Source organism: Tiliqua scincoides, chromosome 2, assembly GCF_035046505.1.
Source record: "Tiliqua scincoides isolate rTilSci1 chromosome 2, rTilSci1.hap2, whole genome shotgun sequence".
Taxonomy (NCBI): Eukaryota; Metazoa; Chordata; class Lepidosauria; order Squamata; family Scincidae; genus Tiliqua; species Tiliqua scincoides.
In genome coordinates, this window is record NC_089822.1 from 179,216,376 (window position 1) to 179,241,497 (window position 25,122).

General features: G+C 44.7%; 1 pseudogene; it reads right to left on the reverse strand.

Annotated features, from left to right (window-relative positions):
* Positions 1 to 24,785: 24,785 nt before the first annotated feature.
* On the reverse strand, positions 24,786 to 24,906 carry LOC136642667 (5S ribosomal RNA; annotated as a pseudogene).
* Positions 24,907 to 25,122: the final 216 nt, after the last annotated feature.

Sequence of the window (25,122 nt, forward strand, 5' to 3'; positions counted from 1 at the left end):
TTGGAAAAATCACCACACACAATCTGTTTCCTTGGAGCTCTGGTGTGGCTCTGTTGAGTTGAGCAGACTTGCCTCCAAGATGAATCCAAGCTCAGAGGTATCGACAGGGAATTAAACTGAGACACACAAACACAAATGTAAATACTACTCCAGCTTCAATAGCATTTGGGGGGGGGGGCTGTCAGCATATAGATCTCAATTATTTATAGCATTAAGAATGAGTAAATGATCCCCTGAAGCTCTTGGTTGGCTGCAAGCCTCTCTCTCTCCCTCCCTCCTCCCTCCCTGTGTGTGTGTGTGTGAATGCTATTTAATTTCTATTGTTTGTCTCCTAATTTCCTTTTAGTTCTCTCGAAGTGCTAAATATAGATCTTCTCCATCCCTGCAAAAAATGATTGCCTTCAATCTATTCGTCTGAGCTGTGCCTACACCCACTTGGTTATTTTTTTCCCCTGCTTCCACAAGCTGGAGTCACTGCTGCAGTAAGGCAATTATGTTTCAAAGCCAGAGAACAGCACTGAACTTTGCTCAAAACTGCTGAAGCAAGCAGGAAAAAGCCTTGAATTTGAATGTGCAGCACAGAAGCCAGGGTGCCTCGTGATCAGGTATTTTCAGGGCAGGAGCAGAGATGCAGGGCAATGACAGAGAGATGGCAGAGTTGGAATAGGTCGTGGATGCAAGCTTCCTGGGACGCTTGGTTCTGCTAGAAATTAGGTGGAGCCATCCTGTGCACACATCAATAAAAAAGCCCACCAAAATGAATCTCCACTTCTGGAGGATATGATTTCAAAAATGGACTTCCCCCAATCAGGAAGATCATATTTATAGTAGCTGTAGGAACATATATTTAAATTTAACTTCCATATTGGGAATAAATGCTAGAAACAATACGAAATAGCATGCAGAATCTCTGCCACTGAAATCCTTTGACAAATCAGTATGCTCAGATGCCTTAGAGCCCAAGCCTCTCCTTGCCCTCCTGCTGATGCAGCTGCGTCAAAAACTGTGCTGTATGCAGCGATGGGGGGGGGGATTTGGAAGGCTACAGAAGGGAAAGGGCAATTTCCCTTACCCCTCTGTAAGCCTCCCACTCGCCAATGGAAGCCTCCCACTCTTCAAACCTGTGCCAGACCTTTAGCTGTGGCAAGTCTGAGGAGAAGGAAAGGGCAAGGTTTTAAAAAGAAGGAATAGGATCTGATGTGCCATTGCTGCTGAATCCATTGCTTCCCCACCCCACTGCCGCTTGCTGCCTTACCTGGTTCAGCAGTGTTGTGGCACTGCTGCAGCTTGCAGTAGCGTGCACAAAATTGCCACTTGTGGAGCACTGTGCACACTGATGATAACCATTGCAATGCACTCTGCTCAGTAGCCCAATAGGATTGGGCTGTTAATCAGGAGCTGTTTGCCCAGGTCTTCAATTACAGGTCCAACCTTGTTATACACAGATTTTTTATACACGGATTGGACTCAACACAAATGGCCACTGCAAATGAGAAGGAATGTGCTGATCCCTGGAGAAGGGGAAAATGCATTCCTTTAAAATGCTTTCCTTACTGTTGTAGAGTAACAATCCTATCCTTGCCCTCTTACCGATTCAGCTGCGCCAAAAAGGGACGCACTGTATAGGGGGGCTACAAACGGGAATTTCTCAATAAGCCTGCCACTCACCAATCAGTTTCCTCAAACCTCAAACCAATGGGTCTCCCAAAAAGGCACAGCACAGGAAAATGGAAAATGGCTCTCTTCTCTCAGCCCATCCAATTTGGTGGTCCTGTTTTTTAATATTAAAACAAAACAAAAAATCAAAACTGTAAGAAATCTGTTCACAGATCTCCCACCATCTTACACTCATAGTACATAGTACTCATAGTACTTACCCATGCTCATAGTACACTAACATGTTGGAAGATTGTACTGCACTGGAATTTTTCTTCCTGACATCATGTTTTCTACATACAGGGAATTTGTTTCCATGGAAAGCATTCAAGCATGTGAGCCCCGAATTGCAGTCTGAGCAATCACAGCCCAAACACTGCAGTGCAATTACACTGAGGAGGTGGTGGGGAAACCACAGTTCTCTTTTCTGCTTTCATTATATGCTCTGTTCTGGTCTCCGGAATCCACGCAATGATATTTGCACTTCTCTGGGAACACTGTCATAACAATGCTTTTGTCATTGGCACTGCAGCCTCCATTAAGAATGCAATATTGAAAAGCTTATGGATTTCACAACAGGGTGAAGACTGGTATTAACAAGCATCTATAGACGTAAGCCTCTTGGCTTGTTCAGTCAACATCATTGTTATTTCTGGGGTCCTCTCTGGTGATGCAAAGCAGGAAGAAAAATTCTTCCACCGCATATTCTCAGGGGGAGTAAACATGGGAAACAATCTGGCAGGCTGAGTTACAGAACTATATGTGACAGTGTTCATTTAAACCCAAATCTGCCCAGATCACATGTAACATGGAGGGTGAGGCAGGCTCCCATTTTCAGAGCAAAGCACCTGTGTTTTACAGTACATCGAAAACACTTGATTTGCTGCAGTTTACTGTGTATAGAAATGGGTGGTTGATCTTTTGATGAAGCTTAGTAGAATTGGCACATCAGAGGCTCCACAGTCAAGAGTCTCTGATATCACTGGTGATTTACCTGATCTAGTAACATGCATTTAATGGAATTGGTACTCTTATGATTTACTTCTGTAGAATCACATATGTATAATAGTCAATGAAGGGTGCAAAAGATGGATGGTGCAATGTTGAGGGTTGCTCTGAATGTTTTCTCTGCTGTAGTGTCCAAACTTGGAATCTTTGTCTTGGGAGATCTGGGTAGTCTCCTTCCTGAGGGCATTTAGCTGCTGGGTAAAAACCATTTCATACCAGTGGGATTATGGTCTCACAACTTCTGAATGCTGGTGTTTTGTGTCAATTTGTTTCTGTTAGTTGAGGTTGGTATCTCAACTAATGCCTTAAGGGGTTGTCTTAGAGGAGGGGTGTCCAAAGTTTTTGGCAGGAGGGCCACATTAGGTCTCTGACATTGTGTTGGGGGCCGGGGGGGAAAAGAATTAATTTACATTTAAAATTTGAATAAATTTACATAAATGAATATATTAGAGATGGAACTTATATGAATGAATGAAGGTCTTGTGATAAAAGGCCTTGCACAAAGCAAGGCTGGCCTTTCCTTTGCTGCCGCTGCTGCATCACAGACATGAAACAGCAAGCAGTGGAGGTAGCCCTCATCCCATAGCTCACATGAGAGGTCAAACAGTCGCCCTCATGCTGAGAGCAGTTGTGTCAGGCCAGTGTGGGATCCAACAAATCTCCGGAGGGCCAGAGGCTCATTGGAGACTGGGGGCTCCCTGAGGGCCGCATTGAGAGGCCTTGAGGGCCGCAAGTGGCCCCAGGGCCATGGTTTTGGCACCACTGTCTTAGAGGCCTCTGATTTGCACTTCTAGTTTTTGAAAACCAGAAGTGTCTTTCAGAGACCCCTAAGATATTGTACTGGGGGGGGTTAAATTTTTTGGGGGGGTGTTATGGCAGGATATGGTTTATGGGTGTATTAAAAATTTGTGTGCACCTGGGTGACAGATGCCTTAACTATGCCACTGGTATGTATGTATTACCCCTGCTAACTGGTAAGAGGCACTTTTTCAAGTGGGTGCTCCTCTTTTATTCAGCAGGGGGAGAGTAACTGGCCCACCTCACCCCAGCAGTGTCTTTTCTAGTGGCTGCCAGCTGGTGTTCTTTTGCATATTTTTAGATTGTGAGACCTTTTGGGACAGGGAGCCATTTAGTTATTTGATTTTCTCTGTAAACCGCTTTGTGAACTTTTTGTTGAAAAGCGGTATATAAATACTGTTGTTGTTGTTGTTGTTGTTGTTGTTGTTGTTGTTATTACTCTATTTTGTTATTTGTATTGGTTTGAATTGCTGTTTTTGTTTTATTGTTTATTTTGCTTGGTATCATTGATTTTGCTGCCTTAAGCTTTTCCACAGGGTTAGAAAAAGTGGGGTAAAAATGCTAATGAATGAATGAATGAATGAATGAATAAATAAATAAATAAATAAATAAATAAAGCCCTTCCTCCCCAGAAATCTGCTATATATGATGAACGGTTGGAAATAAATATTTTAAATAAACAATTTCATAAACTTAGGCTGTAGTCCTATTAACACACACCTTGAGAAAGTAAGTCCCAGAAACTTGACAGGGCTTACTTCTGAGTAGATGTGTCTGGGATTGCAGTGTCTTAGGCACACTGATCTCTCTCTCACACATACATACCCCATAGATCAGTGTTCTTCAACCTTGGGGGTCAGGACTCCAATGGGGTTGTGGCGTCTCAGTTGTGTGGTCACGGCCACTCTTTACTCAGCGTGTAGTTGGTCTGGTGAACTCCTTACCACAGGATGTGGTGATGGCGTCTGGCCTGGATGCCTTTAAAAGGGGATTGGACAAGTTTCTGGAGGAAAAATCCATTATGGGTTACAAGCCATGATGTGCATGTACAGCCTCCTGATTTTAGAAATGGGCTATGTCAGAATGCCAGATTCAAGGGAAGGCGCCAGGATGAGGTCTCTTGTTATCCGGTGTGCTCCCTGGGGCATTTGGTGGGCCGCTGTGAGATACAGGAAGCTGGACTTGACGGGCCTATGGCCTGATCCAGTGGGGCTGTTCTTATGTTCCATTGTGAACTGAAACATGGTTGGTGGGGATGCGGAGCAGGGCCATTTGTAGCCTAATCCTATCTGGCCATTATGCTGCTGGAAGGTGCGTTCTGGTGGCATAATGCCTGTTCTGGCTGTTGCAAATGCAACAGCACTAGAGAGCACAGCATGAACATCACCAAAAGCAGCATGCAGCCAGGACCACATGGTGATGGAATAGGGATGCCAGCCACCTCAGGGAAGGTTGCTCAGTGGATGGGAGAGTGGTGGCCGGGGGTGGGGGGTGGAATAGGCTGCGTTGGTCAGAACTCAGAGGTGACGGGGGCAAGGAAGAGGGTGGATTGGGACTGGGAAGGGGTAGGTTTGGTGGTGGCAGTTCCCGCCAAGTCCTAACCCCCTTCCCAGGTCTGATCTGCCAGCACAGGTCCATGGAGAGCTGACCATGAGGGCAGCAGGGTCTTACACTGGTGGAAGGGAACAAATATTCCCTTTCCCTGAGGAGGCCTCCAGATGCCAAAACTGTGGGATAGAGCAGACACCATGCTGCGTGTTGAGGGTGGTCCCCTTAATGGGACCCCCTTGGTGGTCCCTTTAATACAGAGTGACCAGATACAATGGAGGACAGAGTGCCTATGTCTTTAACCATTGTATGGAAGAGCGAATTCTGGCAGGTGCAGCTCAACATGGAAGGGTTTAAAAAACTGCACCTGCCAAAATTCCCTCTTCTCTACATTTGTTAAAGGTATAGACCAGGGCTTTTCAAACTGGGACTTCGCGATGCCCCAGCCTGTGAGCCCTGGCCACTTTCCCCTTAACGGGCGGGGCAGGGGGGAGGTAGTGACACGATCCTGGGGATCGTGTCACTAAGGGGACTGCGGGGACTGGGTGCACTCATTAGTTCCAGCAGCCTCCCTGGGGTGCAGGGAGCCCTGCGGGAGCATCTACAGGGCTCCCCACAGCTTAAAAAGTGAAAGTGCAGCGATCGCACTCCACTTCCGTTTTGCGGAAGTGTTCACTCCACTTTCACTTTTTAAACCCCTGGGAGCCCTGGAGAAGGTCGTGGAGGGCTCCCCATACCCTTGAAGGCTGCTGCAGGGACTGGTGAGTGTGTCCCAGTCCCTGCAGCCGCCTTAGCAACGCGATCCTGGGGATTCTGTCACTACCTCCCCCTGCCCCCACAAGAACTTACTGCAGTTCAAACTCTCCCTGAGAGTTTGAAAACCGCTGGTATAGGCTATCCTCCATTGTATCTGGTCACTCTTTAATGGGACAGAAAGGTGGCAAATAAATGCTTTCAGTAAAATAAAGAGCCAATCTTTACCATCAGTGGTACCAACACTGTGAAAGAGTTGCAACTCCCACCCTTCTTCCCTATCAACTGTGGGGCAGGATTATGGAGTGGTGGAAACAGCAATGGCAACCTCTCCCCCTGTGTCAGCATGGTAAAAGTTAAAGCTGGAATTTCCAGCCTTGCAAACTAACAAACTAGGCTATTCTTTTCCACTGTTCCTTCTGCATATGTGCCCCATGTGGAGGAATTTTGTTTGTTTAGCTGATCATAGGACATCTATTTTGTTAGGCAAAGCATTCCAGTTGCTTCTTCATCTTCATGCTAAATGAAGGTCTGAGCAAAGAGGGAAAATGGATGTGCCTTTAACTGCCTGGTTGACACCAACCCAAGAGGACTGTTTAATCAACGTGAGCTGACATTGGCCTATTGAATCCTTATCAGAGTTGCTTAGTCATTTGTGTGCCATTATGCTTCAGGTTTGGGAACAAAGTGTATATTCAACCTGACGTGGGCTGTTCCCATTCATTAGCATTTCCCTGACACTTGACTGACATCTCCATTTCACCATGATAAACAAGTCACCTTCAGGCTGAGGTGATACTGACCTCTCCAGCATCTACAGAAGGACCCAGTTGGAGATTTGTGTCCATGTATGGAAGATACAGAGACTAGCTTTCTAGGTAAAAGTAGCATTATCCCCCTTGATTTTATGCCAATGAAAACAAATTAGCAAGGTTCCCTATCAAGTTTATAGGATAAGTCTGGGATGCTGTTTATAGGGCTGAGGACTCAGAGAAGCTCAGTACTGTTGGCATTTGAAATCTATTCCAGATGAAAGCATCATCTGTTCTCCTTTTGCCTTAGGTCTGAGGGTAAGACCCTACAAGTAACAGTCTGAATATAGCCCATGTAGGTTTTGACAACTGGAAAGAGCTTGTCATGTGCATCTGCAATGAAAAGGGGGTGTTTTGTGTGCAGAGCAGGGGAGTGTAATTAAGGTATATATTTCTTAGTGGATTTGACAGCTAATGAATGTGCAGATTCATATATGGTCATAAAACCACTATTCTGCAATAATGGTTCAGATCATGTTTCTGTGATCCTCAAGAGGCCATTCCTGTGGAATTCTGAAATAATTACTGAAGATGTGTGTCTGTCTCTGCCAGAATGCACATGTCATTATGAGGATGTATATGCGAGAATAGGCATGCATGTTTACATTTGAAGGCATATGGCTGTACATACATACATATAAGGAAAAACAGAACCTGAATAGGCTGACAAAAAAAAGAACCTGGATACTGTTAGGAAGGTATGAATGGTTTTATTCCTGTAGAGCAGGGATGTCCAACCTTTTTGGCAGGAGGTCCACGTCATCCTTCTATGTCCGGGGCTGGGGAAAAAAATTAATTTACATTTAAAATTTGAATAAATTTACATAAATGGATATGTTAGAGATGGAACTTATATGAATGAATGCAGGTCTCCTGATAGCTCAAGGCCTATAAAAGGCCTTGCACAAAGCAAGAATGGCCTTTCCTTTGTTGCCTGTGCTGCTTCGCAGACGTGAAACAGCAAGCAGCGGAGGGAGCCCTCAGCCCATGCAAGAGGTCAAAAAGTCAGCCCTCCTGCTAAGAGCAGTAGTCCCAGGCCAGTGCAGGCTCCAGCAAGCCTCCAGTGGGTCAGAGGTTCTTTGGTAATTGGGGCTTCCTGCAAGATGGACTGGGGATCCCTGAGAGCCGCAAATGGCCCCCAGGCTGGGGTTTGGGCACCCCCTGCTATAGAGAAAGACCAATGAGCAGGGTAGATGCTCCTTTAATCAAAGCAGGTAACTCTCCAGAAAGGGAATTTCAACACTGGATATTTCCAGTATATTTGCCTATATTTTTGATAATTTTGTGAAGTAGGATATGTGAAATAGGGCAAGAATGGGCACACCTGAGAGTAGCTTTATGGGTCTTTAAGGCAAGTTGTTCAGACTAATTAGTAGGGTCAGAGGATGTCTAGAACCAGGGAAAACCATACATTGCAAGACTACTTTCTGATCACTTGCATTGCTGGTACCCAAGCACAGCAGATAACAAATGAGGCCTTCCCTCTTCTGGTGAACTGACATCATGATGCAGAAAAGTACTGCAAGGTTTCCAAATGTCAGGCCTATAAGTGGTCAGTTGGAAGGGGGCAGAGGCAGATCCATAGTCTAGTGTGGGTCAAAGTCAGCGTCCATAAGAGTGAGCAAAGCTTAAAGTGGCTAGAGACAGGATCAGCATCAGGTGAAGCAGATGTCAAGGTGTGGAATAAGGAGCAGAAAAAATAGCATCCACATGGAAGTTGAAGAAGACTCCCCTGGGTCTCCACCCTCTTCCATATGGGATTTTTCTTTATCCAGGTCACCTTAGAAAGGGTGGGAAAGGAGCTTACTGACTCTCTTCCTTTCTGACCGCTTTGCTCTTTCAGAGATCCCCTCCTTGCAGAGTGAGACCTGCAGCCAATCATCTTCACTGATGTTCTCCCTCCCTCTGGTGAAATGAAGCATACCCCCTGTGCTTCTCCATCACCCCATGACATTGTGAGATCCTGGGGAGAGCCAATTGTCTTATTGGCAATCTGGCATTAAAGTGGGCACGATAGGAATCCCTGCCATCACCCAAAGCCTTCAATGGGATCAGTTTCCAACACACAGTTGGGCAGGTGGACAGATTCCCAAAGGCAGGTCAGAATTCAAGGGTCCAAAGGCAGGAATGTGGTCAGAGCCAGGCCAAAGTTCTTCAGTAATCAAATCAAGATGGCCATTGGGCAGAGCATAGCAATGCTGGCACTGAGAATCTGCTGCTACTGACAAGCTGCCCAGAAGGGAAAATTATATAAGGCTAGCCAAGTCCGTCTCTACTGGTCACACAGAGACTCCTGGCACCATTGGAAAGAAGGGCTGCAGTATCCTGTCTGGTCCTTATTTGAATGAAAAGACTGTGATTGGTCCAAGGCTTGATTGGTAGTTCTGCCTACCTGAGGGCTGCCCTGGTAGTGCTGGGAGTGAGATTTCCTGGTTCAAATCCTCTGGCACTTTACAGGTGCTTTGGGGCGCAATCTAGACCCGTACTTGGGCTGGAGCAAGTCACGTGTGCCAGCCCAAGAGTGTTGCAAAAGTGCCATAAAGAACTTTTGCGCCCCTCGGAATGGAGTTAGGCCAGCGCATGGCTATGCGCTGGCCTCCCATGCCGCTGCAGGTCCTGGAGGATAGGTGAATTGTGTCGACCAAGCTTGGCCGATGCAGGGGTCTGGGGAGGTGTGTGGGAAGGGTGGGGAAGAGGTGGGAGGGAAATGTTTCAGAGTGGGGGGAGAGCGAGCAGGCATTCCTGGGAGTGGGCAGAGAGTGGGAGGCAGGGCCAGGATCTGGCAGTTATGCCAGTTATTTCCACGTGGCTCGAGGCAGTCCCGGATTGCTTGAATTTGCACTACCTCTTGAGGTGTCGCAGATCCGAGTAGCTCCATTGGGGCTGCTGTGGCTTTAACTGAGGTAAGGGGAAGCAACACCTTACATCCTGGTGCCTAACCATGATTTTGTCACTGAGCAGTGCTGTAATCCTAAACACACCTACCTTGGAGTAAACCTCATTGAACAAAATGCAAAACCGCTTTGTGAACTTTTAGTTGAAAAGCGGTATATAAATACAGTTAATAATAATAATAATAATAACTAACTTGTGAGTAAAGCTGAACAGGTTTGTGTTGTCACTGTCCTTCATCCAAGTCAAGCATACTTTCAACGGTACTGTTCTTTATTGCTCTTTAGTGGCTAAAGAGTCCCTTGAAATGTTGTGATTTTTATGGCAGACAGCACAGGCTGAAATGGGAGTTCCATGCTTGGAATTAGGATTACAATGAAAAGAATTCCTCATTATTTGAAACTGTGACTGCCATGTGTTGCTTCTCCTATCATTGAACTGCACAGAGGTAACCCCACAGCCTCACTCTCTGGGGAGGTTAAAGTGTATCAGTGTTTATCAGGTTCTGTGTCCTGCTTCATAGCTTGAAACAATTTCCATGTCAATGGATGAACCCCCTAGCGGCCAACGTCTTAAACCCTGAGGCCGGTATATTTTAGCCTGAAGCTGAATGATGCTGTTCCCTTCCTGGTCATAATAGCATTTCCCATTAACGTATGGATAGCATCTTCTTTGCTTGGCTCCACAGCGCCTGGAGGAGTCTAGGCTGTCCTTCGAGGGAAAGCAGCACAGCAGCTGCTTCCTTCAGTGCAGCCCACGTCCAGGATTTCTGGACTGGCATGATTCCTTTTTGATGAGAGGTCAGTCTTCTCCACTAGACAGAGTGAATTCAGGTAATGTCCAGGGCCCAGGAAAAAATGACTTGATCATTGTTGGGGTAGAGATGATGCCTACTGAGTTTGCATCAGCAATTGCAAGGAGGCCATTTTCCACATGCATGTTATGTTAAATCCTCCTCTATAGAAAGCCCTGTCCCTGTTGATCAGTTAAACAATATTAGAGAGCAAACCAGAAAGGGATCATGAACCAACTAGCACTTTTGACCTGATGGTTCCTGGAGATGTCCCTTTGCAGACGTTTGAATCAAGAAAGATATCAGCGTGCATTTTGATGCACTATTGACTTCTGACTTCTTCAGAGAGTCTGACCCATGTTAGAAGCCAAACAGAGGCAGTTTCCATGGGCAGCAGTTTGTGTGTTTGGTGGTACCTAATTTCTTTCTTCTGGCCCCTACAGCTCCTCTTTCCAGTCCCTGGGGTAGAAAAATAAGACAGAGCAGAAGATAAAGTGCAGTGGAAAGGAGCATGGCAGCATTTGGTATGTCCCCTCAGGCACCAGGAGGTCTTGGGCCAGCCCTGCCTTCACATTAGTATTTGCAGGTACTTAGATCAAGATCTTAATAAGAATTTGGATGTTTGATGCTAGATCTGACCCCAGTGAGTTTTAGCAATAAGCCCTTCAGACTGTCCTTCATATTCCATAAGAGAGGCCACACAGAGATTCACACAGAACTAAATGCCTCCTTTAGGAGGTGGTCCTATAGTTTTTGTTACCCTCAGTTGTTCCTTTTACAAGACGTTAATGATCTCTCCAACCCAAAAACCAAAACCAAAACGTCCCCTATGTTCTACGACATGTCATATAGGGATGCAAGACGGTAAGATGTTTTCTCCTTAGCGTGTTCTTTGGCTTAGCTGTTCCTTAGATCAGTGGTTCTCACACATTTAGCACAGGGACCCACTTTTTTAGAATGAGAATCTGTCAGGACCCTCCGGAAGTGATGTCATGACCAGAAGTGACATCATCAAGCAAGAACATTTTAATAAACCTAGGCTGCAATCCTACCCACACTTACCCAGGAATCAGTACCATTGACTATAATTGTTAAAAGAATATACATAGTAGCTTGTTAAAAGTACAGTTCTGTAACATTTCCCCAGATGCAGTCACAAACCATGGTAGTATCAAGTCTAATATATTAAAAATAAAATATTGAAATGAATAGGGACCCACCTGAAATTGGCTCGCGACCCACCTAGCGGGTCCCAACCCACAGTTTGAGAAACACTGCCTTAGATGTTTGGGTTAAAGCACTGCTTCCTAGGAGATCAAGTCTGACAGCACAGGAAACAAGAGGCAAGGGAGAGGAGATGGGCCTAGAAAGAGTAACTGAGAAGTGCATGTTCCGCTTATGGAAACAGACAGTCTGAACTTCACTTGTGGCTCACTTACTTTACACAACATTGTGACGCTCTTACAACTTTTCTTCAAAGACAAGGTGAACCTCTAATTGTTTTTACTGCTTGAATTCAGATGTATGAGAAATATCTACTTGCTGTTAATGAAAAGTGAGGTACTTGAAGTAAAAAAAAGAAGAAGTACATTCCACTGAATGGCTGGCTGCCTGTATAGGTGGCTTTCGATGCATGTTGTGTCCCTGCAGAGTTCTCTTTGTATATCATGGTGGCACTTCTTGGCAGGGATTTATCTGCTGCATTGAACTTTATATCATTCAAGGATGCACTCTTCCTCCTCAGCCAGGTGGCACTGGCCACAGCCAGGCTACTATTGCACTGCAAATGCCAATATCATTTGAGATGGAGAAACTGGTCTGTGCATAAGGGCTTGCTCACAAAATTAATATGCAACACAGACAGCCCAATTCTCACTCCCTGTGCAGCAATGCAGCAGTGCCGCTTGCTGCATCCCATGGGAGTGTTTTGGCACCTGGAGGCCACCTTGGGATAAGGGAATATTTGCTTCCTTGGTCCAAGGTAAGCCTGTGCTGGGCCACCAGGTCTACGTGGAACTGCACCAGCTTCAGAGCTGGCACCGGTCTGCTTGGACCTGGGCTGGGGAATTGAGGCTGGGAAGGATGCTAGGATTCAGCAGACATCACTGCCACCAAACCGGCCCCCTTCCCAGTCCCAATCCACCCTCCTCCCTGCCTCTGTTGCCATCCCATTCTACCCACCCCACCTCCTTTGTACCCCCAGGACCGGCAGGCATCTGTCATCTGCTGGCATAAACAGCTTTATGGCCATCGCAAACGTGACAAGGCCAGTGAATGGGGCTGGGTGATGTAGTAGGAGAGCACAAGAAATAATGGGAAGGAGATCTGGTCTGGACCTTAGAAAACATTACTGAGTGAAGCAGCACTTGCTGTGCATGATCTGCTTATAAAGAATAAATACTGTTTGGACTTGTGGCTCTGTTGGATGATACAACATTAACCTTCTTCCTTGGCTTCAGTTGCTGCAGGAAGTGTTGGAAATCCCTTCCATGTTAGCCTCCTTTCCTGGGAGAAAGAGAAAGAAGTTACTAGTATTTAGTGTGTGAAGGATGTACAAAGAGCAAGGCAACGATTTTTCAATCGCTTGTCAGCTTCCCATGTGCCACTATGGGAGGATTTCACAGGAGCTTCCTGTCATTACATCAATGCTTTTTTTCCCATGACCCTTGGTAGAGGGGAGGGAACTTGTTTAAGTTTCACCTTGTTTATATTTACTATTTAATGTTTCACCTCTGGGACCAGATGCAGGAGTTCTCATTGAGCCTTATTTTTAAAAATGTAGTACAAGTTGACCAAAGGACCTATGCTAATTCCTGGCGAATGCAGTCCTCTAAATTGTTGAAGTGAGTTACTGTGAGAGAAAGTGAATAGCAAATAGTCATTGCTTCATGGAAGGCCATAAACAAGAAGACATCCAATGAAATGAACAACTGGGTTTGATGAGAAGGAATGAAGAACCATAAGTGCCCTCCTGCTGGGTAATGTCAGAGAAACACGATACTGAGTTAGATGGATGGACTACTGGGACACAGATGTGTGCTAAAACTTTCTCTATCAGATGTAGAGATAAGCACATTACCTTTTATTTGCCTAAACTAGGATAGCTGCTGTAGCCTAGGGACTGTTTTCTACAGGGGAAAGGGTTGCTGGAAAGAATATTTGAGATATTTGTGCTACGCTCCATGACTTCACTCATGGGTTTAGTAGGATGGATTTACCACAGCAAAACCGGCTTCACCTACTTCTCGCAGGCTTTGCCCATGATATTACCGAACCTTTGAGAAAAAGAACTTGGAGGCTTTTTGATATGTTTAGGCCATTGAGCTTCTGGAAGCTCTGAGTCTAGGATTTGTTAACACCTGCAGAAATTGGCATCAGCCCAGAATGGAACCAAAAACCCTGGAACATATATATTGCTTGCAAATGAATTTATTTCTTTTCCCCCCAAGAGATGCAGATGGCTTGTTATTAAAAGACAGCTCAAAACTGGAATCTGCTGTAGCTGCTCTGAAAATGCTAAAGGAATGCTATAGGGACGCAGGCATCCCTCCACATAAACCTACTAGGGGAGCACACAAATTGAAGACTGCGAAGGCAGAACGCAATGCATTCCATCTTCCCTTCCATTTGTCTAAGTAAGTTTCTTTTTCTGCAAAGGCGGCTATAGCTGCTGCATCATGATAACGGCATCTGCTGTTTCAGGCTCATCATAATCAGGGGCCCCCTTGGGTTGCCAGGCAGCAAACTGATGGCTGGAACGCCCATTGGGAACCCATTACTCAAGTCATCCTGCGGACAGGATTATTCACATTCTGCCGCCAATATTTACAGTCCCAGCTGCTGAGACGGTGTTTGCAAATTTGTGCTGATTTGATTAGCTAGTTTGGTCGTCATCGCTCCTAAGAGCAGGATCTGGCCATAAAATTACATTCTGCTGCGCGTGTGACTCAATTTAATGGCATGTCGAAGGGATATTATGTTAATATCTTGCAGATGAACAAAGAGAATAGGAATATTGCAGGGGGCAGCAAGAGGCCATATGGTGCAATCAAGAGCCTTCTTTCCCTATAGTCCCAGGCAATTTTATACACTGCAACCCCAAGGAAGCCAGAGGGCTATCGGTTCTTCTCACTTAACTGTGCAACCTCTCTCTGAAGCTGACCATATTTAACCGCGGGGACATGACTTTTGTCTGCATTGTTAATGACATCTTTGTTAATAAAGCTTTGTAGAGTCCTTGGCATTCCAGATAATTTAAACATGCTGTATACACTTTGGGTATAATCCTGTTCTAGGATCAATGTGGGCTTTCAGAAGTAATAGCCAAAGACATTTTCACTTTGAGGCTAAACCAATTTATTCAGAAGTAAACAGGCTAAACACAGATAAAAGCAAACCATAGGATATGGAGCCTGCGTCTTTAATAGTTATGCAGAAGAGGAGATTTTGGAGGGTGCACCTTTTCTGATTCCTCTATAACAGGCAGCACCTGCCAAAATTCTAACTTCTGCACAACTATTCAAGACATAGGAAAGCTTCCCTCCTTTGCATTTCCATTTTACATTGGACTGCTTTGAGTTACATTCTAGATTTAACTAAGCACACACAAGGGAAATGTGGCAACCAAATTGGGTTCCCTATTAAACTGCTATCCTTATGAAAATTGCAGGTCTCTGTCTAATAGCAAAACCAATGTGCATTCATCCTGGAAATTGTGGATAAGACATTCATTAGCCCATAAGCTTAATTTCTCTTTCTAAGACAAAAATAGAAGAATATGAATTTGAAGGATATGCAAATTATGCCCATTATAATTTTCTTATTCCGTGAGTCCTGATTCTATATAATGCACAAACCCACCTTAATGGCTGAAGCAAACATTCACTGTTTGATGTGCTACAATCCTTTGGCAAGACTGTACCACATCAAGTTTCAAGTGCCAGCTTGCTTGAAAAGTGGAGACTCATGCAGTTATTAAGAAAAGCTCTCACTTTAACAAAGGTAAACAGGGCCAGATTAACATAGTTGCAAATGCTGGGGACCCTGCATTTTTGGGCCCTCACACCCCGTGGATCACTAGTGGGGGGCAAGCTGCCTACCAGGTACCGGGGCCCAGGGCAAATGAGAGGAGGTGTCACAAGAGGCAGAGACTAATTGAACTGCAGCACAATCCTGTCTTGTGCTGGAACTGGCAGGCCAGGAAGCCTGTGCTGTATCCAGTGCAAGTTTGAGGCCCGAAGTGGCTCGGCCAGAGGCAAGGGTAAGCCACCATGGCCCAATAGGTCTCCTCAGACTTGCATCACCTCAGGAAGTGGCACAAGTCCAAGGAGAATGGAACGGCTTGGAGCCGCTCCCCGCTGTTTGGGGAACAGGATTGGGGTCTGGCATAACAGCCAGGTCCTAGCCCTGCCTCCTGCTCCCTGCCCATCCTCCCCCGCCCCGGATCATCTCCCTCCCGCCTCCTCCTCGCCTCCTCCCAGCCCTCCCCAGACCCCTGCGTCGGCCAATGCAACCCTCCCTCCCCAGGTTGGCATGGAAGCTGGATGCAGCCTCCATGGGCTGGCACGTGTCCCTGTGCTGGCCCAGCTGACTCCTGAGGAGGCGCAAACTACAGCATGTTTGTGACCCTCCTGGCCCTGGGCCAGTGCAAGGGATTTGCGCCGGCTTAACGGGTTAGGATCCTATCCAATTTTCCAGTGCCAGTGCAGCTGTGCCAATGGGACATGCACTGCATCTTGTGGTGGGGCAGCAGTCACAGAGGCTTCCTTAAGATATGGGAACATTTGTTCCTTTACCTTCCTTTAACTTACCTTCCTTTAACTTACCTATATAAGTTTAGGACTCCTTTATAACATATGCTACAGCTCCACACTAGCTGAATCCAGTCCTGAATGTAAAACTGTATGTGGGGCATGATTCTGATGTAGAAGTGCAGTAAAAGAAATTAACCACACCATGACAAGAAGCCTAAAATGGTAACGGTAGTGTGCAAGAACTGCTAACCACATCAGAGCCTGTATGTTTAAACAAGGCCTGACTTTTCTTCCTCAAAGCACAGAAAAAGTCTCTGGGATTGTTCATGCATTTCAGACGGTCAGAGTTCACAAGCTCCAAAGCCACATCATACCAGAGGGGGAAAAGTCTCGGTTAAAATCAGCTCTCTATTGACCAGCTAAAATATAACAAAGACAAAAGCCTGAAGCCTCAAGTTAGGTTCAAAATATTGTGCTTTTGGGGAAAGGCAATAGCATTGCAAAAAGAGTACAATCAAGGGGGGGGGGAATGTGAGACCTATACACAACAAATTAGAAATAAATGTACTTTTCTTTCACAATACAGTGATGGTGCAAAAAGATGCTTATACGTTGCAAAACAATCCACGCCTACAAGGGCTGTGGGAAGCCAGAGTGTTTACTTTTGCAGTAACCATCTACAAGCTGTCCTACTTTTGGGTTCTGACTGGTCAACAAGCAGGTTGCTATGGCAGTCGGGAAGGTGGAGGCTCCTGGTCTTCGGTTTACAGAGCTCTCTGCTGCCTCTTCCTCCTTCCTCTGGTGCTTTGCTAGGAGAACTAGATGCAAAGAAGGACAGGGTTGCTGTACCTTTTGCTGTGTTGAAGAAGGAACCTGGGCCCAGCTTTCCATGCAGGGATAAGCTGAGCAAAGCTGCAGCTGCTCATTTTTCTACCACAATGAACTTCGAGCAGAGGATGCTGGTGCCAACATACCCTTATATTAGTGGAAATCTCTGAACAGGTGCTGGTTTCACAGCTTATACTTACTGGGCACAAGACAGCCCCATGTACTGAGGATCTCTCCCATAAAGAGACATGCTCAGAACACACATGAGAGTTCCCCATTGCATATAAGTGTCCTGCACCTTCTAGGACTGGTTAGGAGTGCATGAAGTATCGGTGCATTGTGCAGGGGACAGGGCCAGTCAAACAGCTACCCTGATTGTGCTGTTAAAATACTATTAGCACACCATGTGATTAACGGTGGTTTGAACAGTCTGTATCCATGTGACTACACTGGGCCGGGATAGTGTGCGGGGTAGGTAGAAGGAGGCACGTGTGCACACTATCTTCCTCATGTGCTTGGGTGTGTGGTATCTTAGTACTAGTATTCTAACTGTGTCATTTGGGGCAGTTCATTTGGGGATGTTGTCCCACCCCCATGTGTCTATGCAGGGGTAGTGTTGCTTGCTAACAGTGGAGATGGCAAAGGGGGGGGGTATGTTTGTGTACATGTCCTTCCTCGCTCAACTGGGTGGCAAGGCAGACACTGCCATTCAATTTGGCCCATAGAATAGCAGGAGAAAGACCTACATGTTTCCAAAAGTTCTATGTGGACATCAAAGTCAAAACGACAGCAATAGCCTAGGACAGCACAAAAAAGCTTTGTAGTCCTGCAGTGGCTCAATCAAATAATCATAATCTAATGGTGCTGGCTCTCCCAACAGGCTTTCAGTACATACATACTGCGGCAACAGTAGGTTTTAATAGCAGCAGGGCTTGCTTCTTCCTCAGATGCTTTTGTATCTGTGTGTACTGTGTTAGATCAGGGTCTGTGTTTCAGTCAACTAGGCCCCCAGTAATCTGTTAGGAAGAACACATGGTTAGAGGGGAGTCTGAAGGGAGGGGCAGGTGCCCTGGGAACAGAAGCACGTGGCCAATGTTCTAGAGAAGCTGGCAGATAAAAGAGAAGCCGGTGTTTGTAGTGGAAATTAGTTCATTAGAAGATTGCATTTAGGTTTTAAGGAGGCTATTATGGAGGGAGATGAGCTGGTATAATGAGAGCATATTTATTTAAAACACTTAATTATTTATTTTTCAAAGGCCTAACATTTGTTGGGGATGTAACCCTGAGAAGAGGAAAACCTCACTGCATTAAAAAAAAAAAATCTTTTAATTCTTCCCCCTCACAGCAGTGCAAAAGTGCTGTTCATCTTTCTCCTGCCAAGGCCTCCTTTCATTTTGGCTTTAGCTGAAGAATCCAGGGCTGTTTAGAGGCTGTGATGTCCTCTTCCCCTCTCATCTATGGGGAGGTGGGAGTCTAGGGGACCATGCAAAGACAAGGCCCTCTCAGTCCATCTGCTCCGCCCTTGGGTCAGTTGACCAGTTGAACTCGGGGGTAGGCTTAAATTACTGCCTGAGTGCCTTTAACATTCACATGCAGGCATGTTGCTTCACAGCCTGACTTAGCACAGTCCTTTCAACATGATTGGCACCTCTTTCTATCCACAGATGATTCAGTGGGCCCCTGCCAGTCCAGACTGACCAATGGAGCAGCCGCTTCTTTCTGGTTGAGTAAGCACAAAGTTAGCCCCGGGTGAGCCCTGGGGTGGCCCTGGGAAGCTGGGGCCATGGGTCCCCTGGGATGATCTGGTGCGGGGGGACTTGCTGGTCCTGGTTCCTGATGCAAATGGCACCACTGGGTTTGCTCCCAGCCCAACAGGGTCCCCAGCCTGGGCTTTTTGGGCTCCCTGGCCAGTACTAATGTCGCAAGTCAGCCATCCCCTTTCCCTGCGAACCATTTGCTGTTTAAAGAGCTGGCTTGGCTCCCTCCCAGCCAATCAGAGCTGAACTGCTGTTCAACCCTCTCCGAGTCCTGATGGGCAGTTTTGCTCACCCATGTGGCTGCTGATTCTCCACTTGGCTGTCTCCAGACCCTCTGGGACCTCATTGTGCCATTTCTGCATTCCTTGCTGGGCACCAGGCAGCAGCTGTGTTGGGGGCCTCATACTGGCTGGATCAATGACATGGGCATCACAGAGGCATGCTGGGTTTTTGTTGTTTTGAAAACCAGAGAATCTCTTGGTCCCTTTGGTCGTTGGAGAAACAGAAGTCTTTTCCTCTGGTTGAGTCTCCACTGCTAGAAAAACACAGTGAGCAGGTTCTAGCCAAGCAATTTCAAGCTTCATTGATTTCTGCATGAGAGGGTTAAACATGTGCATCACTCTCCCATTTAAGTCAATAGTATTTAAGCGTACTTAACTCTGGCTGGATTGCTATATAAGCTTAATAAGCTTTTGTTGGCAAAAATCTTATTCTATGTGCATACGTTACAACACTCACATGCATCAGCACTACTGTTGTTGGAGAATGAATGTGACCAGCACCAATTGGACAGTGCCTGTGATGGCATATTATTTTATTTTATTGTATTTAAAACTTCAGATCTCTTCAAATAAACCACAATAACTTACAGATTCAAAATATAAAACAACTGCATAATAAAAACAACAAAAATACTGGTTATGAGAAATGTAATACTTCTCTTGAGCTCTTATCCATTATAATGGGTTACTGCTCTCGTAGCCCTTTAAAATGAAACCAAGACAGGCTGAGGGGGAAATTGAAGTTCAAGGTTGCCTCTTCCCCTCTCATCAAAGCTCTGCCACTCAAAAACATTTTTCAATTACTGTATTATTATATTTTTAAGTTTCTGTTTGGAATGAAATTCACTACAACTGCGAGCTTCGTCACTTATATCCACACTTTTTTTTTTTGCTGACAAGTGGGCAAATGGAAACAAGAACACTGATAAGTGAGAAGTTATAAAGAGTGTTCTGTAAGTCAGCAGAAAGAAGTTTACTACATGTTCTTCAAAGAAAGCTGGCACATTAAAGGGATACCAGAGGACAGAATGAAATGCTTTCAAAACCATTTCTACAGTACTGCATTCTGTGGGTGAAGGCCCACAGCATGTCCCTCTGTGGCAGAATGAGCTTTACTTTGCAAGTGAAATGGTAGACATGCATTTCTGGAGAGATGGGGGTGGGGGCAGTTTGCTTGAAGGATCACAGGAGGAGAGGTAGTCAAGTACGGCCAATTAAAACATAATTTAACAAACAGATAAAAACATATTAAAACACATTAACAGATACCATAAAAACACTAGTCAGATAAAAAGTCAGATAAAAAGAGCATAAAGAAGCAGTTCATAGAGGACTCAGGCCTGTAAAAAATACTAAAAGATGTTAAAAAGGCCATGAACTCAGAAGGCTTGTTTAAACAGAAGGGTCTTCAGGCTTCGCCGAAAAGTCTCAAGAGAGGGCACCATTTTTTATTCCAGTGCTTAACTCAGCAGAGCAATTGGTTTGGATGCATTTGGACTGAGGACATTTCCAGATTGACTCCACTACTCTACACATAATACCTGTTTTGTTTCCTCCAAAGATGTTGATTGTTGACAAACTTTCACTGCTGCACCTAAGAGTGTGTGTTTGTAAGGAGCTTCACCATAGCAGGAGTTTGCTCCTGAGTAGCTAGCCTGTAGAAAACTAGATGTTGCAGCTTGCTACTTGGAAGACTGTTCGGCATAGGCTTATGTTATTTTATTTTGGTTCTTTGTTAATACTAGGGTTGGGCATTTTTATTTTTTTCTCACACTTTGCAGCATCATCCATCACTGGAAAGTGGAGGAGAGATCTCTGGGGTTGGGGGTGGGAACAGTACCCAACCTTTGAACCAAGTTCCTCTTCTGCTTATCCGTTTTGCACAGCTTGTTTGCCTGTATGAAGCAATTCCCCCATCTCACCCACTTTAACATTTCCTGATGAGCCAGTGTGTTAATTTTGTGCTCCAGTGTTCTCTGCTTATGGGCATCTGCTGGCAAAGCGGCTGCCTTCCCTTCTGTTAAACAAGAGCAAGTTATCAGGGCCTGCAGCTCTCATTGATTTCAGACTTCATTTAGTTTATCAAATCTCCTTTCTTGCTTGGGCAGGACAATGTCCTCCCTGTAACAACTCCCCCTCCCCATCTAATAAAAAAGAGGAACATTTGTGTACTGTCTTCTTAATTAATTTCTTTTAAAATTCAAAACATGTTTTTGATGCTTATTCAAAAGATAAAAGACAGTTTAAAGCAATTTTTTGGCACTCTATCAAGCTACTCTGACTGATAAACTGGAGGAGAACCTGCCCTTTACGCCTTCAGAAGACTAAATACCAAGCCAAGACATTATACTGCAAGGGCATGATAAGGGAGAGCAAACTCAGGTACACTATTTACAGGGGAGAAAGGAGTGTAGCAAAATTAGTGTCTAGAACTACATGGCTATTATAGTCTCATTGTTCTAATATGGTTCTTTCAAACCAACTGGAAACATGACCTAAATTGAGAAATGCAGGCATGGATATAGACAAACACTACAACAGATTGTAAACTCCTCAGGGCAAAGGCCTGTCTTTTGTTTATGTAATGCTGTAAAACATCGTACATCTTCAAAGCAGATTGAGTATTATATAACTACTTCTACTACTACTACAATGACAAGGAACATTTACAGAGAATGTAGCATTGTTTCTATGAAATACAATGCAAAAAGATGTCATTCTTTAGATTTGTCATACAATCAGGAAATTCCTGAACAATAATAGAAACTTATTATAAAAAGCTGCTTAGGATATTGGATCTAGGCCTGAACAAGGACTATAATCAGCAAGAAGAAAGCTTTAATTGTTTAGAGCTGGAATGAAAACATAACCATGAGATGGGGAGGATGAGAGAAATATGAGGGAGAATTGTCTTCACAGTAGCAGTTTTCCCATTTGTAATTATTTGAACATCATAGGTTTGTACTTAAGACAATTAATTTTATTCTAAGCTCCTTTAGAATAAAGGATTTAGAAAAATAAAGAAAAACAAAAAAGGGTTTTTACCAAAAAAAAAACAAAACAAAAGGGATTGCAGTTTTTAAGCTTTCAGCATTATCATCTTTATTGTTCGATTCTGAAGCCACAAGGACTACGAGGTGATAATAATGACCATAATTCCTAGAGAGTGTCCCATTGAAATCAGGTCAAATCTACTGCTTAGGATTTCACAGCATATTTAAGAATGTGCCCTTACAGTCTGTTTTGTTTGATGTACTAAGAAATTATTTTCTTAGTACACTTTTTCACAATGACAACCTATAGAGCTATGTGCATGGTTGGTTTTGGGAAGGACCAGGTACACACCATCGGGGATGGGGTTGCCATTTGGACTTTCTGCCTCAGGAGCAAAACATAGCTTGATGAACATCACCCCTGGTTGAGATTCTCATATAAGTTCCATGATTCAGGGACATCAGTTTTTAAAAGAAGAACCAAGCAGTGTGAGGCTCTGCAATAGAGATATAGGAAACAAAATGTTCAGCTTGTTCCCATGTGAGCAGCTCAGCCCTCCATGCATGCTGAAACAGAAAACAAACAGCACATGATTCTTGTTGGCACTGACAAAAGCAGGACATTTACAGAAGGGCTACCCTCAAGGGGAAGCTCCTACCCCTTTTGGCTGGAAAGAGCTACTGGGAAGGGATACGTGCAGATACAGAAAATCTGCTGCAGGGTAACTGGCAATGTGGGAGAAGGGTCTAGCATGCCTTTTGCAATGACAAAAAAATTAACCTGGATTTCTGAACATATGGTCTCAAATCTCAGGTGGGTAGAAACACATGAATGTAACTCACAGATGTGTACTCCCAAGGAATAACTGCACGTCTGGTGAGGAACTTAGAGAGTACATAGATTCAACCTGGCTTGCACCCCCTCCTACTATAACCCTGAGAACTGTAGTTCTGTGAGGAGAGCTAGAGCCCTCTGACACAGTGATTTTCAACATTTTTCGTCTCACTGCACATTGACAAGGTACTAAAGTTGTCAAGGCACACCATCAGTTTTTTGACAATTGACAAGGCACACAATGCTGTTGGTGGGGGCTCACATCCCCCAATGGCCCTACTAATAAATGACTCTCCCCCAAACTCTCATGGCACACTTGCAGTCCATTTGCGGCACACCAGTGTGCCATTGCACAGTGGTTGAAAAATGGCTTCTCTAACAGAAGGTTCTCAACATCCTCACCAAGATGATGTTTCTAGGATTTTGTTTCAGAAGTTATGACAGTTAACTGGTATCAGTCAGTATGTGTTGGTAGTGTAGATATGTCCTTAATGCAGTTCTGGTTTCAATGAAGTTTGTAATGTGAATGTACAGGTGGTGCCTCAGTATCCACTGATTTGGTATCCACTGATTTGACTCACCACTGATACTGGAATCCACATTTCGGTGCCTTCTAACAAGGTAAAAAAGCTCCAAAATCCAATTTCCTACCTTCATGCTGTTAAACTGCACCAATTGCAAAGCTTCCTGAGGTTAAAAATAACTTTAAAGACCTACTGCCAGGTTTCTTGCTCTGTCATTCTTGCCCCAGAATGCATAGGTACAGATGCAATTCTGCATTCAGTCACTAGATGGGGTGAATAATGGAATGCAGGTCCAGCCTATTTATACACTGATTTTTTATACACAGATTTGACTCAACAAGAATGGCTCCTGCAAATGAGAAGGAATGTGCTGATCCCTGGAGAAGGGGAAAATGCACCCCTTTAAAATCAGTTTAAAAAACTGAACAGTCCTTTAACAATAGCCTCCTTAATGAGGGGGGGGGGGCAGCTGGCTGACAATCCATCAATCCTTCTCTCTCCAGGCGACCTCTCTGTTCCCCCTGAGCACTTGAAAGAAAGATACTTTGCATTGGTGAAGGGAGCGGTCAGAGTGAAGCATTTCTAAGCAACCTGAGAGAGACTGATTGTTGGATTGTCATCTTAATGGCTCTATCTTAACATCACAAAGGTCAGCAAGGCTGTTTTTAAATTACCAGAGCAAAGAAACTTTGTTTTTTAAATTGATTTGCTATAGTGCTTTTTTGCCATCCACATGAGTGCTTGGAAAGGAACCCACTCAAATAATTAACCTGAATAATGGAATGAAATTATTCCATTAGGAGCAATGGAAGAGCAAGAAAACTGGAAGTGGGTCTTTAAAGCTACTTTTCCACTGATTTGGTATCCACTGATTTTTTTAAATCCACGGATAAAGTGGAAGGGATAACAGATAACGAGGCACAACCTGTAAAACCTATACTGGCCTGAAGGTTCGTTCACCTTGCAAGAGGAGCTCTTCCACTTTCTCTTCTGCATGAACAACACCTAAAACACTTCCTCAATTCATAATTAAGGGAGCCACCTGGCTACTTATAAAATGGCCTAACCAAGGAGATTTTCCCTCTTCCCCAGAAACATTAAAAAAATATGACAGCACTCAGCCATCGTGCCAGGCAATAAACTATTTTAAAACTTACAGACATTCGAATGAATCAACACATACAGTTGAGCAATCGCTATTTCTTTCACTGGCACCCCTATCTATAGCCCACTGAATCTGAAGTGCTATATCTTCACTGGGACTATGAGCTAGTTTGGAAGTAATGTTTTTGCAGATATGGCAGTCATTCTTCATATATGTGAATAACCAGGGTATCTTACTGCTATCCAGGGCATAATAGCTTCCCAAATCCTGATACATAAGCAGTCCATTGACCCTGCACCTTTTGTAGCAAGCAGTGATCTTTCGAAGCAGGAGAGGAAACCAGGTAAGTGAACCTTTTGAACACCAGTGCAAGAGGAACTGCTTCATCATTCCTTGTGTTGAACTGGTTGGTTGGTTGGCAACCTTCAGTCTCGAAAAACTGTGGTATAAGCCTACAGCACCCAGTATTCCCAAGCGGTCTCCCATCCAAGTACTAACCAGGCCTGACCCTGCTTAGCTTCCGAGATCAGATGAGATCAGGCATGTGCAGGGTTAACAGTTGCTGCTGTGTTGAACTGAAATTCATAAGAAGTACAAATATCCCAATTGCTTTAGAATCAGGTCCTGTCTACACATGCAGGTAAATTACATGGTATAGCTGTGTCACTTCATACTGCAGGTGAAGAAAAAATGTTGGAATTCTCCTCCTATATTAGAGGTCTCCAATCTGTGCATTGTGACTCTCCAGGGCGTTGGGAGGCATCCGCGGGAATGTCCTGGGAGGCC